Source organism: Lissotriton vulgaris, chromosome 10 (genome assembly GCF_964263255.1).
Source record: "Lissotriton vulgaris chromosome 10, aLisVul1.2, whole genome shotgun sequence".
Lineage (NCBI taxonomy): Eukaryota > Metazoa > Chordata > Amphibia > Caudata > Salamandridae > Lissotriton > Lissotriton vulgaris.
Window position 1 is genome coordinate 1157600665 of NC_141698.1, and position 15262 is coordinate 1157615926.

The following is a 15262-nucleotide window of genomic DNA, read 5'->3' on the forward strand; positions in this document are numbered from 1 at the left end:
CCATCTTCCCAGTATACCTTGTGGGTACCTGTGGCGTTCCCAGCAGCCTCAGCAGCAGCCTGCTGTCTGAGGGGTTCAAGAGAAGGGCAGTCTAACTGGTCCTTCCCCAGGTCTTCCCTTGAGGGTCCCCCTGAACCCAAGAATTCAACTTGATCAAGTTCGAACTCCCTAGGCTCAGTTTCCCTCAATTCCTGTAGGTCAGCCTCCTCTGAGACTTGATCCACGACCTGGGGCAAGGGGGAAGGCGCAGCCTTAACCCTACTGCTCTTTTTCTTGGGAGGTGTCTGGTCCGTTGTTCCAGGATCCAGCACCTGTTCAGTGGGGCATTTCCTGACCTGTGACCTGGTCACAGCGAACACATGTGCTGGCAAACCTAACATTTCCATGTGAGTCCGGTGCTCCACTTCTGACCATTGTGATGACTCCAAATCATTGCCCAACAAACAATCCACTGGGAGGTCTGGACTAACTACAACCTTCTTTTGGCCAGTTACCCCTCCCCAGGAGAAAGCTACAATTGCCATACTGTGATTGGTAGTGACATTGCTTGCATTGGTCACCAGGAATTCTGTACCTGGCATGATCTGTCCAGGGTCCACAAAGTTAGGCGTCACCATGGTGACGCTGGCACAAGTGTCCCTATAGGCCTGAGCCATCTTTCCATTTATGAAAGGCGTCTGTCTGTATTTGCCCAAGGTATTGGGACTTATGTCAGGGGACACGTCCGCGTCCCCTGTACTGACAAGGACAGCCTGAGTGAGTGTGCCAACTAAGTTGTCACGCCCCTCAGAACCCAGGGTTAACCCTACTAAACCCTTGGGAGGCGCACTACCACTGCTGACTGTACTAGGGAGCACAGGTGCCTTAGGGGCTGCAGTGGCAGGAGTCTGCCCTCCTCCTTTCTTGGTGCACTCACTAAACCAGTGAGATTTACTTTTACAGTACTGGCACCATCTTTTGGATTGGCCTTCTTTCTTCTTTTGGGGAGCCTGACCCCCTCCCTCTTTGGGTTGTTGGGGACCTGTCGAAGACTTCTGGTCATTTTGTTCCCCCTTAGAATCTTTACCCTTCTGGTCTGCTTTCTTCTGACCACCTTGATTCTGGCCCTGGTTCAGTTTAACTCTCGTGCGAACCCATCTGTCTGCCTTCTTTCCCAATTCTTGGGGAGAGGTCAGATCCGAGTCGACAAGATGCTGATGCAACAACTGGTTCTGACAATTGTTTAAAATTTGTTCTCTCATCATCAAATTATACAATCCTTTGTAATCAGTAACCTTACTGCCCAGCAACCAGCCCTCAAAAGCCTTAGTGGCACAATCGACAAAGTCAGCCCAATCTTGAGACTGCGTTTTCTGGGTATCCCTGAACAGCACCCTGTACTGCTCAGTGGTTAGGCCGAACCCTTCAACGAGTGTATTTTTCAAGACTTGGTAATCGTTCGCATCCTCCACCCTTGTGGTGAGGAGCTTGTCTCTTCCTTTACCTTCAAAGGAGAGCCACAAGATAGCTGCCCACTGACTCTGGGGAACACCTTGCACAGTGCAGGCCCTCTCCAAAGCAGTAATCCATTTGTGGATGTCGTCCCCTTGTTTAAAGGGGGGCACTATCTTACCAAGGTGTTTCGTATCGAAACTCTTTTCCCTATTGCTAGGTACATTGCTGCCACCAGTGGGGACTACCCCACTTAACTGTTGCTCTCTCGCAAAGGCAAGCCTTTCTTTGGCCAGGGCAAGTTCTTCCCTTTCAATCCTCAGATTAGCTGCCCTTTCCTTAGCTTCGTACACTCTCCGCTGAGGGGACGTCATCCCTCTCTGAGAAGAGTTGCGAGAGCCATTGGTTTGAAGGGATCTGCCAGAGTCTCTTGACAGAGATCGGGCTCGTCCATTCCCAATGTTAAGCTGACCTGATAGTGGCCCCAGGGGTCCCCCAGTACCGCTATCATGTTTGCTTAAGTTGGACCTGCTTAGTCTGACGACTTCTACCTGTCCCTTATCTGCCTCATCCCCAGAGGGATCCTCATCCTCATCATCCTCCACATCTTCGTTCTCAGTCGCGAGGTGGATGAGGTCAGGATCGTCTCTGGTTCCCTCGAGGGGAGGCATGTCTCCTTCTGGATTAGAAGAGCTAAGACGGGTCTCAGCTTTTCTGGCATCATAAGTCTCCAAGAGACCAATCAGAAAGGACGTGGTGGGGTTAGACCCCTGCTTGATCTTCCGGGAGTGACACACCTGTCTTAACTCCTTGAAGCTCAGCACAGTATATCTTGAAGGGATGACCTGTGGAGGGTCAACTGACACAAGGGGAGACTCAGAGTTTCCTCCTTTGTCCGACATACTGTTTCTAGTGTGGTGTAAGTGATGCACCTACCTACACTACGTGTGACCTACTGTTCCCTTGCTAAGAGTTGCAACCAAGGTGTGCTAAGCCTTGAGGAGCTGCAACAGCTGGTTCAGTAGAACTCAGAGTATTCTAAGCTTTGGTTATATGTACTAACAGTACTTATGCGATCTTTCAACAAGATATTCTTAGGATACGTGTGGTAAAACAACAGCAAGCTCAAATCCCACCGCTGCCACCAATGTGAGAAGTTGGCCCGATATGCAACGTTCGCTATTCTAGCGACCGCTATGTATCGTTCCAACGACCCTTATGGTGTTTGGTTGTAAGTCAACCTATAGACCAGCTATCCTAGTAGCGTGGATACGAGCAGTCTAAGGCTAAAGACTCGAGAGGGCGCGTTAAGCCAGCTGTTTACCACACATGTACCCCTTGAACACCCAGTGAAAGGACACCACACAAGTGTTATGAAAATAAACAGGATATTTATTAAGATTCACAACAGCCCTGGACTCTTTATGAGGACAGGGTACTAAGCACAAACCAAATCTCTTGGGAAAATACTTCAAGTGCACAATTAAAACAAGTGCCCGAGGACACGGAAAGTTTAAGGTCTCGGGCGGACCCGATAAGGCAAGTCGGAAGCGAGGGACTCGGGACCCTAGAGTAAAGAGGCTATGCAGGCACCGAAATGCCGAGTTACCTAGCCACGAGGGCTGCGGCTGCACAAGTCTTACAGGCGTCGGGGTCTTCGCTGACAAGCCAGGAGCCGGAAGAAAAGGAGTTGCTGGCCGGCGACCAGTGATGAATAGTTCGTAGAGATCCAAGCCTGGATCAGAGATTGTTGCTACCTGAAAGCAGAGGGGACCAAGTTCGTACTACTAGCCAGTAGTCAGAGGGTGCCAGGATGGCACCGGTTGGCCGTCACCTCGACCAGGTGAGTGGGCGACGCTAGGCTCTGCAGTCTCACGGACCAGGAGGCGTTGTCGGCGACCACGGCGGAGGTGCGAGCTGTCCCACGAAGGATGATGCTGTCGGCGTCGCTGGGCCCAGGATGGGGCAACAAGCCTTGGCAGATCTCAGGGCCACGTGGTGGGCCTAAGATGGCGTCTTGAGTGGACCAGGAGGGTCCGGGGTGCTTCTCGCAAAGATGGAAGCAAGGGCCAGTCTGGAGCAACCAGACCAGCAGAGTTGATTGTCGGATGTCGTCACAGAAGGGCACAAGCCAGCGGCTAGTGACCAGACAACGTGCTGAGCAGCGAGCAGAAGGGCCCCACGCAGATCGTGGAGATGCTGGGAGACTGCACTTCGGTGCTGGAGCGGCTCAGGGTCGGGGCTTCTCGGACCCCAGAGCACTCACCAGGGAATCGCTTCGATGGCCGTGCTGGTTTAAGAGCGTGCAGGTTCTGATGATGGCCGGTCCCTCGAGGTCTCGTCGCACCCACAGATCACAGCTGAGCTGATGACGTGGGTAGAGGTCAGAGGTGCCAGGGAAGCCGGTTCTCGTCGAGCTGGGCCGTCGGATCCTTGAGGAAGGACTTGCAGCAAACCGCAGAGTTCTTAGATGGTGCCCGCTGATGCGGGGTGACTACTCCTTAGTCACAAGGGAGAAATCTTGAGAAGAGTCTTGAGTGTCCTTTCGTAGAAAGTAGTTCTTGATTCAAAGATGATCTAATTTGGAAGGGTCCCCGCTCCGGCCTTTATTCTAAAGAAAGGGGTGGGTACATGACTAGGTCCTGCCCTAAGGGTGGGACCAGGAAGGGAGGTGGTTACACCCCTCTCCCCTGCCGGACTTTCCCCAGGCCAGGGCTGGTGCCCCTGGAACTGGTTCTGACCGGCAGATGCGTAGCGAGCACCGGGGTGCCACTCCGCAGTCACCTTCTCGCAAAAGCCCTACCTACCCAGAATACACAAACCCTGTCTGGGACGATGCGAACACCGCCCTCGACAGGAAACCCTTTGTCCAAGCTCTTCCCGCTGGAAGGACTCCCAGCAGCAGGAGGTCAGACTCGTGTCTGTGGTGGCAGCATCCATTTTGTGGAGCTGAGGCTTTAGTTAACTTTAACCGGGGTTCACAGTTACGTACATGTCGTGTCCCTCTAGAAGGGCGGAATGCTAACCTCGTCGCCAGAATTGGTGAGGGGGCAGCATCCCGATTCGTATGACACCTTACTCGACATGCCTTGATAACGCGACACCGAAGTTACCGATGGGGTACGCGTTATCATGGAACAGCCATTGGGTCTTGATTCCGCAAGCTGCAACCGGGCTCGGCTCGGGCCAGAACCTTAGTTCACACGAGCCCACGCACTCTGCCTTCAGGATTGTCAAGGCCTGCCATAGGAGTGACTGATAGGAACTCGGGTGTCCATTGTATGGTTAGATATAGAGCTACTATACCTAAAGCAAAGGGTGATTACACGACTTTGCCCCAGCTGTCATGCAGCCAGTTGTGTCAAGTTTTAGGCGGCCAGCCAGGGGTGGCATAATACATGCTGCAGCCCCTGGCGGCCCTGGGTACACCTATGCCCTGCGTTACGGGGTCTGATAAGGTGGCCCAGCACCAATTGGTAAATGCACCTAGGGTACATATCGTAATTTAGAAAGAGAACAGCCAGGCTGGGGGTCTGATTGGCAGGCCCACAGCCAGAGAAAGTCGTAAACCAGTGAAACAAAAGCAAAAAAATCTGGGTGATCATAGGATTGCAGACCCTACTCTCCTACAGACACCACACAAGTTGTAGTATAAAAATAAGTATTTTTATATAGACTTAACACAAGGCCAAAAACGACAAATATCCACAATACTGTACTTTAGAAAGGTAGAATTAGCTTAGTTCTCTTTAGATGGTAAATGCAAAACTTTAAGTTCAATGTACAGTTGGATGCATAACGCTATACAATGAAAGTGTTGCAGGGAAGGTGATGTGTCAGTTCCTTACACGCAAGAACGGTTATGCATCGGTTCCCTACTGCTGCGTAGGAGACGGTGATGCATTGGTTCTTCTCTGCATGGGGAGGTGATGCGTCGTTTTTTTACTGCGCTTCCGTGGGGCTGCGACCCACAATGCCATGATGAGATGAAGATCCGGTGGAATGAAACAAAATATCGTTTTCTTCTTGATGCGACAAGGATGCGTGCACGCCCAAAGGCCGGGCGGCGACTCAATGAATCTTCTGAGCTGCAACAGGCCCTGCGACACGCTTCTCCGGTGATGTGACGGCAACACTCTTCTCCGGCGATGCGAGGCGCTTCTGCGATGTGATGCGACAGCGGCACCGTGGGCACCCTTCATCAGTGATGCGACGACAGTGGCTGCGGAGGTGTCACGCTTCTTCTTCGTGAGTCGCACTTCCAGCTCTTCAAAAGAACTCAGGGGAGCTGGTTGGTGAAGTCTGTTACCCCTGAGACTTCAGCAGGAGGTAAGCTCAATTTCCAAGCCCTTGGAGATCCTTTACAAGTTGATGGAAGTAGCACAAAGATCCATTCTCCTTTCTTTGGCAGCCACTGCAGGCCAATCCCCCAAACAGCACTCAGCTTAGGTATAGTCTCCTCCTTCAGTTTATCTCTGGTTCCTCTCCTCAGCAAAGGTTCTTCTAATTTCCCAAAAGTAATCTAAAATCCAGGGGTCCGGGCCCCAATATTTAGACTACTATTCTCTTTGTTCTCTGAAGGCAGAGAGTGTCTGCACCTAGTCCAAACCAGTTCTGGCCAGTCCTGGAGCACTTTGTTTACAGAACTCCTTCTGTCCTTTGACAGTGTGGGCCAGGGACATCAGACGCACCACATGAGGTGGAGCAAGCATTGTGGAAGGCAGGCACAGCCCTATTCAGACCTAGGGCCACCCCTCCCCTCACTCTCTATGCAGATAGCTCTATTCAGCCCTGCGCTGACTCACCCTGTCTCCTGGAATCCCCCAGCTCCTGTCACTCAAACTCCAGACATGGAATACACAACCTAGCAGAGGCAGGCTTGGATAGTTAGGCAAGAAAATACCTCATTTCTAAAAGTGGTATTTTCAAACAGAGAATGTTAAAAACAACTTCACTAAAAGTTGCATTTTATCATTCTGAATTGAGGCATACTAAACTCGAATTTCCACCAAGTTCCCTGAGTCAGTTAGGATTATAAGATGTTATAATCAAACTGCCCATTCTGGCCTTTAGGGAACAGGTAGCCTTGCAAAAGTGAAAAACGAAAATTGCTGTAATTCCCTATCAGGACATGCCACACATATCAGGGCATGTCCTACCTTTTCCCTACAATGCACCCTGCCCATGGGCCTACAATAGGGGTGACTAACATGCAGAAAAGGGAAGGTTTAGGGACAGGCAAGTGGGTGCACTTGCCCAGTCAACATGGTAGTACCAGACTGCACACCGACTCTGCAATGGCAGGCCTGAGACACACTTTACAAGCTACTCAGGTGGCTGGCACAATCAGTGCTACAAGCCCACCAGCAGCATTTGATTTACAAGCCCTGGGCAAACGCAGTGCACTGTACTGGGGTCTGACAAGTAAATCAAACCAGCCAATTATGGAGTCACTAATCCATACATCAATTTACAATAGGGAGAGCATATGCACTTTAGCACTGATCAGCAGTGGTAAAGTCCCCAAAGTCATAACACAGCCACCAACAGGTCAGAAAATACAGGAGGAATGCAAAATGTTCAGGGATGACCCTGCAAAAAAGGGCCAAGTCCAAAACTCACATAGTAATTACCATCCACATCTTAATCCTCTGATACTTCCTCTGTGTCCGATGTGTCAGGTGTGTATGGCAGGGTAATGGTGCATCACTGTGTGCCACTGACACATCAGGGGGCGGAGGTGGTAGGGCTGCATCACTGTGTGCCACTGACACATCAGGTGTCGGAGATGTGTATGTGGAAGTTCCTGCAGCAGATATCTGGGACAGGCTCTGTGGCAACAATGGCAAGATGAGGATCTGCAGGGCATGGAAGATCCCAGCTACATCTCGCTGGTGTTCAGTCGTGGCAGCCATATTTCCAGCCTGCATCGGCTCCATGGTCTCCATTGTCCTCGGCATCTGTACCAACTCTGTGGTGTCATCGATGGAGCCTGTCTGACTAGACAGTTCTTGTATCCAAGTAATGACCCCAGCGAGATCAGCCAAGGATTGTCGGGGAGCATGGTGTGGGCAGTGTGTGTCTATTAGTGGCCCCTAATGGGAGTCAGCCACCAGGTATGGCATCAAGTTTGGCTGCCATGAGCTCGAAATCCACTCGCAGCTGATCAGCCAACTCCATCTGGCAATCCAACACACGCCGTTGGAAATCCATGTGTTGTTCATGGGGGTCCTGGGAGACAGCCATGGTGGTGTGTGTTTCCTGCTGTGTGGTCTGTGCAGGTGGTGGGGTCACCTCGAGGCAGATGTGCTGCCCTGCTCCTGGGGGTGGGGTGTGAAGGCTGTTCATTAGCCGTTGGAGGGTGTCTGAACAGATGTGCAGGTTGTTCTCTACATCATCAATGATTGGGTTTGTGGTCTGCTCTGCAGTAAGTGTTGATTTTCCCTCTGCAATGTTAAGGGGAGTGTTAAAAATGGGGATTTCTGGTTGGCTAAGGCTTGCACCAAAGCCAGGCAGAAACCACCACTCTAGTCAGGGCAAGGGAGTCACAGGGCAAGATAACCCCTGCTTACCCCCTTGGTAGCTTGGCACGAGCAGTCAGGCTTATCTCGGAAGCAATGTGTAAAACGCTTGTGCAACACACACACACAGCAGCAACACACTAGGCACACCACAAAAAGGAACTCCACAAAAGGTTATATATAAAAATAGCCTTTGTATTACCATACACATTAGATCATAATCACACAATTTACACTGTGCCACTGGCACAGGTGGAATTTACAGGGGATTACATGCACAGGACAGGGCCACATGGACCACTGTCAGGAATAAGCATTTGGTAGAACTAGCACTTTGTAGAAATAGCACTTAGAACATAGGCTAATTGTAGCACCAAATAGCAACTGTAGCACACAAACAGTAACCACTGGTAAAAGGTAAGTACACACTACGCAATCCTAACCACCTTAGGCATATATCACGCAGGGAACCATGAACTCACTAGCATAACTATACTAGGTAAAACAACCTCCTAAGCATAACCACATTTAGAGGTATAGGCAAAAAGAGTTGCATATTATGCATAAATCACATTAGGCAAGTAATCACATTTGCGCCAAAAATCACATAACTGACCCCAGGCCAACTTGGCCTCTCAGGGGATCACAGGCCCAATGTCCAGAATGTCTGGGCTGGCTGCGCAGGCAACCAAAGAAAATTGCGCAACAGGCCTAAACGATGCAGCTGCCCACTAAGTGCTGGGCAGCTGGGGTACTGAGCCTGGCACCAGCGTGCCTCCTGGCTCTCCTCTGGGCTCTTAAACAACTGTGCCCCAACACGTCGGAGCCTCTTGGGCTCTGAAACAAAAATGTGCCCTTGGAGCCTCGTGGGCTCGAAATAACAATGCGCCCTCGGAGCCTCGTGGGCTCTATACCGCCAGGAAATGCGCCCAAATCATATTGGAGTCCCGCTCTGGGGACTCAGAAAAACAATAGCCCCTTAAGCATTGGAGTCCCTCTCCGGGAACTCGAAAGACAATGGCCCTCAGACGTTGGAGCCACGGGGCGCTCACTTGCCAAGAAATGCCCCCTGAGGTTGTGAGTCCAGGGGGAGCGGCCCGCTGCCTCCCGGGGCCGCTCTCTCACCAAAGAAAATGCCCCTGACGTTGAGATTAAAGTGGAGCGGCCCGCTGCCTTCCGGGGCCACTCCACAACTGACTTGGGACCCACCGAGACGCCCACACTCACCGGCTGCTGGGAGGCAGCGTCTCCGCTCGGCTCCTTACTCCTTCTGTCCTCCGGTGCAGTTCTCAGGGAAGCCCTCGCGACCAGAAGCAGGTCAGCGCTGGGATGCTCTTTGAGTTACTACGCACTTTATAAAACCATTAAATAAATAAATAAATAAATAACAGACCAATGGCAGCGGGGCCTCGAGATGACGCGACGGGACTCCAGGGCGGCTGGAACCAATCCTAGCGCGGCTCAGCGCTGCAGCACTTCTTTGTACGGCGAACCCGGCCTCGGGCTGATTAGCTCGGGATGCAGCGGTGATTTTCTCAGCTCAATACGGGGTGGGCACCCTTAAAATAAATAATAAAATGGGGTGGGCTCCCGTGATTGAAGGCACCTAAAAGCGGGGTGGGCACCCATGTATATAAAATAACGCAGACGCAAGGTGGGCACCTGTGCTCTGAAATGAAGAACCAAGGGGGGATCCCCATGCCAGGGAATCCCTCTAGAAAGGGATCATGGCTCCAGGGTGCAATGCACTATTTTTGAGGGGGAGGCCAGCACTCCCCAGGAGCTGGCTGGCCAACAAAGTCTCAAAGGTCCAGGGACAAGGTCTAAAAAGGAATGATGGCAGGGGGGGGGGAAGGCTGGGCCCAGGGGCCAGCTCACAGGGCCTTCCAGGCAGCGAGGCAGTCCCCAGTGGCGGTATCCTCCTGGTGCCCAGCAGCAGCAGGCCCCCCTTTAAGGTCAGAAACAAGAGAACATTTGCCATGGGGTCACAGCACCTTTTATATACACATTTCCTTTGTTTGAGGCTGCAGGGTGAAGGAAAAACCAGATGCAACTGGTTTTGGAGCACTCTGTTGTGCTCAGCCCCTCTCCCCATCCACAGGACAGGCTAGGAACATCAGATGCACCACAGGGGGCGAAGCCAGCATTGTGGAGGGAAAGCCCAGCCCTATTCAGGTCCCTGGTGAACTCCTCCCTCCCATCAACATGCAAATCTCTCCTCTCACCACCAGGGTAGACCCATCTTGACTCCTGGAGCCAGGCACACCAGCGAGCTCCAGCCAATCACAAGCCAGACAGTCAATTCACATTTACTGCACAAACGTGACAACTTCTAGAAGTGGCACTTCCACACCAGACACAATAAATCTGTGCACATCATCGCGCAGCATTTAACCACATGAGTCCGCACATACCAAACTCGACCCTGCACTCCCCACGCATCAGGAACTACCATGGACACACATATTCCACATGCATTTCTATGGGAGGGCAAGCCAATCTCACAACATGCACTCAGAGTGCGCACGCACTTTACACTGGGACACAGTGTTAAAGTGTGCAGAAGCCAAAAACAACCAACAGCAAGTCATATATCAGAGCAAAAAGTTTAGGGGTGAACCTGCCAAAAGGGCCAAGTCCAACAGGGAGATGAATGTTAACAGAGGTTCCCATGTATGTTGCCGGTTTGTCAGATGTTTACATGCAGACTGCATGACAATTCACATTGTGAATGTTTTGGTGCAGCTGGCTATTTGATGGCAGACAGTGGGTTTTCCGAGTACATGGCGGATGTGTGGTAGTACCCGAACATTGTTATCACACAGTGTCAGGCAATGCCAGATGTGAGCGGCCAGATACTATGCACAAATGGAACCCGTTGTGTCGTCTGTCCTGTGGTGTAGGTGTTGCACTTTGTCCCACATTGCCGTCATTGGTGATGTTCTGTGGTTGCTATGTGTGTGTGCTGCATTGTGGGGGAGTCGACCCTGCAGCTCTAAATTCGCGGACCCATGTCCCTTTGAGGTGGTGTGCCTGGGGCTGGGATGTTTGCGACTTGGGTAATTTGTGCTCTTGCACAGATTTTGTGGCCTTGTGCATTGTTTGTCTGCTGCGTGTATTGGACGGCATGGGTTGTAGGTGCACGTGGATGTGTCAGAGAGTGACCTGCTCCTTTACGGGTGTGATCCACACTGGGCCACCTCCATGTCTATTCGTGCACAATGCTATCTGTATGGGTGGACCAGCACTCCTGTGTGAATATTCTTTTTACAGGTTGGAACTGTGTTACTTGGTTCCTGACTGCTTTTCAGCGTGCATTGTTGTAGTTCCAAATAGAGGACTTCCTCAAATATACCATCTTCACTACTAAGGTTGGCATGAAATACCCCTGAAGAAGGGTTTATCACAACCCGAAATGCATTGGGATTTATTTGCAGTTGTGTATTTTACGTTTTTGTAAAATTGAAATGTTGAGTTTCGCATGATATGGCATCACGAACCTATGAGGATTTAATTGTGTTTGTGCAATGTATAGTGTATTATCAAAATCATGAAGAACACAAGATTGTTGAATTTAACTTCCATTAAAATTGTGTTTGAGTCTGTTTTCAAGCCGTTTTAATAACATTTGAGAATCATCGGAAACTTAGTGAGACCTTCGTGTCATTAGATGTGCATCACGCAGGTTTGGGGCACCTCAAACCTTGAGTTCACGATTCATGCACAATGTCATTTATTTGACTACTGCCATGCTATCGGTCATGCAGTGTCACTCACTTAGTCAGTGTGGCTCACAGAGTCGCTGCTTTTCTGGTTTCATCACATGTGCACGGATTAGTAGTGTTGCCGGTTGTTCGGAGGCGGCCCATATGTGCACACAGTGGTTGGGGGTCTACTTGGTGTTTGTATGTGTGCTGCAGTGGGCCAAGGGTATCATGGACACGTTCCATTGTCATTGTGCGTGTGCGGTGTTCTACACATGATTGTGCATGTGTCCCATGGTGCCCATCTCCCCCTGTCCCCCCAGTCCCTGGTTGTCATTCACCCTGTTGCTCTTGGGTCAGGTTGTATGGTACCGTGTCCAGGCATCCAACTCCTGCCACTGTCTCCACACTGGTGACTGTGGCCACCATTTCTTCCAGCTCATCCAGCTTGTCCTTTGGCACAGGACTCCCACCTCCAGTCGCCGTTGCTGCCTTCCTGTTGGCGGCAAGTTTCAGTTTAGTCTGCCTTTGCACATCATGACAGCGCCTCTTGACCTCCTCGCCACTCCGACTGTATTGACGTTGGTGACAATGGTCTGCCATATTTCCGTTTGGGTGGCCAGTGCCGCAGTGGAGGTGATGAACAGTTTTTGGTCGTGTCCTATCACCACCGCGACGATGATCCGGTCCTCCTGCGGACTGAACACCATTTTCCTGTTCTTCTGCACCTTGTCCTTCCCCAAACACGGGGTTCCATGTTGGTCCGCCGTGGGGTTTGTGAGGGCCGGCTTCTCCTCTCAGCTTGGTCCGGGTGCATCCATGGTGCTACGCAGTTTGAATTGCTTTTGCTGTTTTATATTTGTTTTGGCTTTTATAGTGCGTTTTCCCCCATGATGCGTGGGTATTGCAGGGCTGTCGCTGGTTATCGATGAATTGGGTATCGGGCTTTGGGGCATTGAAACTTTTTTGGTGTTTATTTTTTTAATTTTTTGTTAGTCGCGTTGAAATTTGCGCAGTCAGTTGGCGCGTCATCATGTTACTAGCGTAGGGTGCCACCGGCTTGGGAATTGGACGCTAAGATGGTGTTATTTTTTCACGATAGAAATGCGACATGCACAGTTGCGTTAAGTTGTCTTTGCGATGGTTATCACACGTTCTTGAGAATATGCCCTATAGAGTGAACAAAACAATTGCCGCAAACAACAGGTGCTTGCGTTCTGGTCGTTCCTCTTGTTACCATGTTATTATTGTATCCTAATTGCCTAATTGTGCAACGCGGCACAATAGCATCATTTCGGTACTTTGTCTTAAGGAGCAGATTGGGATTTGTGAAATTCCCCAAAATACACAAATTACGCAATCTCTGTCCTTCTGTCTGCACAGGTCTACGTCTCTGTCCTTCTGTCTGCACAGGTCTACGTCTCTGTCCTTCTCTCTGGGCAGTTCTATGTCTATGTACCTCTGTCTGCTCGGTTCTGTGTCTCTGTCCTTCTCTCTGGGCAGTTCTATGTCTCTGTCTTACTGAGTGTACTGTGTCTCGTCTGTCCTTGTCGGTGAGTTTTTCAGGGCTGTGGGCCATCTGCCCTGCCCATGTCTCTCTCTTGCTCTCCTGCCCTGCCCCATGTCTCTCTCTTGCTCTCCTGCCCCATGTCTCTCTCTTGCTCTCCTGCCCCATGTCTCTCTCTTGCTCTCCCGCCCCGCCCCATGTCTCTCTCTTGCTCTTCTGCCCTGCCCCTCTCGCTCTCTAGCTCTCCTGTCCTGCCCCATGTCTCTCTCTTGCTCTCCTGCCCTGCCCATGTCTCTCTCTTGCTCTCCTGCCCTGCCCCATGTCTCTCTCTTGCTCTCCTGCCCCATGTCTCTCTCTTGCTCTCCTGCCCCATGTCTCTCTCTTGCTCTCCCGCCCCGCCCCATGTCTCTCTCTTGCTCTTCTGCCCTGCCCCTCTCGCTCTCTAGCTCTCCTGCCCGGCTCCATGTCTCTCTTGCTCTCCTGCCCTGTCCCATGTCTCTATTGCTCTCCTGCCCTGTACCATGTGTCTCTCTTGCTCTTCTGGCCTGCCCCATGTCTCTCTCTTGCTCTCCGGCCTTGCCCCATGTCTCTCTTGCTCTCCTGCCCTGCTCCATGTCTCTCTCTTGCTCCCCTGCACTTTCCCATGTCTCCCTTTTTATCCTGCACTGCCCCATGTCTCTATCTTGCTCTCCAGCCCTCGCCCATGCCTCTCTCTTTTGTTTCCTGCCCTGCCCCATGTCTCTCTCTCGCTCCTCTCCTGCCCTGCCCCTGTCTCTCTCTTGCTCTCCTGCCCCATGTCTCTCTCTTGCTCTCCTGTCCTGCCCCATGTCTCTCTCTTTCCCTCCTGACCTGCCCCATGTCTCTCTCTTGCTCTCCTGACCACCTGTTCTATGTCTCTCTCTTGCTCTCCTGCCCTGCCCCTGTCTCTCTTGCTCTCCTGCACTACCCAGTGTCTCTCTCTTGCTCTTCTGCCCCATGTCTCTCTTGCTCTCCTGCACTGCCTCTGTCTCTCTCTTGGTCTCCTGCCCTGCCCCATGTTTCTCTCTTGCTCTCCTGCCCTGCCCCATGTCTCTCTCTTGCTCTCTTGCACTGCCCCATGTCTCTCTCTTGGTCTCCTGCCCTGCCCATGTCTCTCTCTTGCTCTCCTCTCCTGCCCTGCCTCATGTCTCTCTTGTGCTCTCCTGCACTGCCCCATGTCTCTCGCTTGGCCTCCTGCCCTGACCATGTCTCTCTCTTGCTCTCTCACCCTGTCCCATGTTTCTCTATTGCTCTCCTCTCCCATGTTTCTCTCTTCCTCTCCTGCACTGCCCCATATTTCTCTCTTGCTCTCCTCTCCTGTCCTGTCCCATGTCTCTCTATTGCTCTCCTGAGCACCTGTTCTATGTCTCTCTCTTGCTCTCCTGTCCTGCCCCATGTTTCTCACTTGCTCTCCTGCCCTGCCCCATGTCTCTCTCTTGCTCCCCTGTCCTGCCCCATGTCTCTCTCTTGCTCTCCTGTCCTGCCCCATGTCTCTCTCTTGCCCTCCTGCCCTGCCCCATGTCCCTCTCTTGCTCTCCTGTCCTGCCCCGTGTTTCTCTCTTGCTCTCCTGTCCTGCCCCATGTCTCTCTCTTGCTCTCCTGCCCCATGTCTCTCTCTTGCTCTCCTGTCCTGCCCCATGTTTCTCTCTTGCTCTCCTGCCCTACCCCATGTCTCTCTCTTGCTCCCCTCTCCTGCCCCATGTCTCTCTCTTGCTCTCCTGCCCTGTCCCATGCCTCTCTTGCTCTTCTGCCCTGCCCCATGTCTCTCTCTTTCTCTCCTGCCCTGCCCCTGTTTCTCTCTTGCTCTCTTGTCCTGCCCAATGTCTCTCTCTTGCTCTCTTGTCCTGCCCCATGTCTCTCTCTTGCTCTCCTGCCCTGCCCCATGTCTCTCTCTTGGTCTCCTCTCCTGCACTGCCCCATGTCTCTCTCTTGCTCTCCTGCCCCATGTCTCTCTCTTGCTCTCCTGCCCCATGTCTCTCTCTTGCTCTCCTGCCCTGCCCAATGTCTCTCTCTGGCTCTCCTGCACTGCCCCATGTCTCTCTCTTGCTCTCCTGCCCTGCCCCATGTCTCTCTCTTGCTCT

General features: G+C 51.8%; 1 protein-coding gene across 2 annotated transcripts in view; it reads left to right on the top strand.

Moving 5' to 3' along the window:
* The window catches only part of LOC147689507 (NXPE family member 4-like), a 361120-nt gene that overhangs the window by 225544 nt on the left and 120314 nt on the right, over nt 1-15262 (top strand). The gene's annotated exons all lie outside the window — the stretch shown is intronic.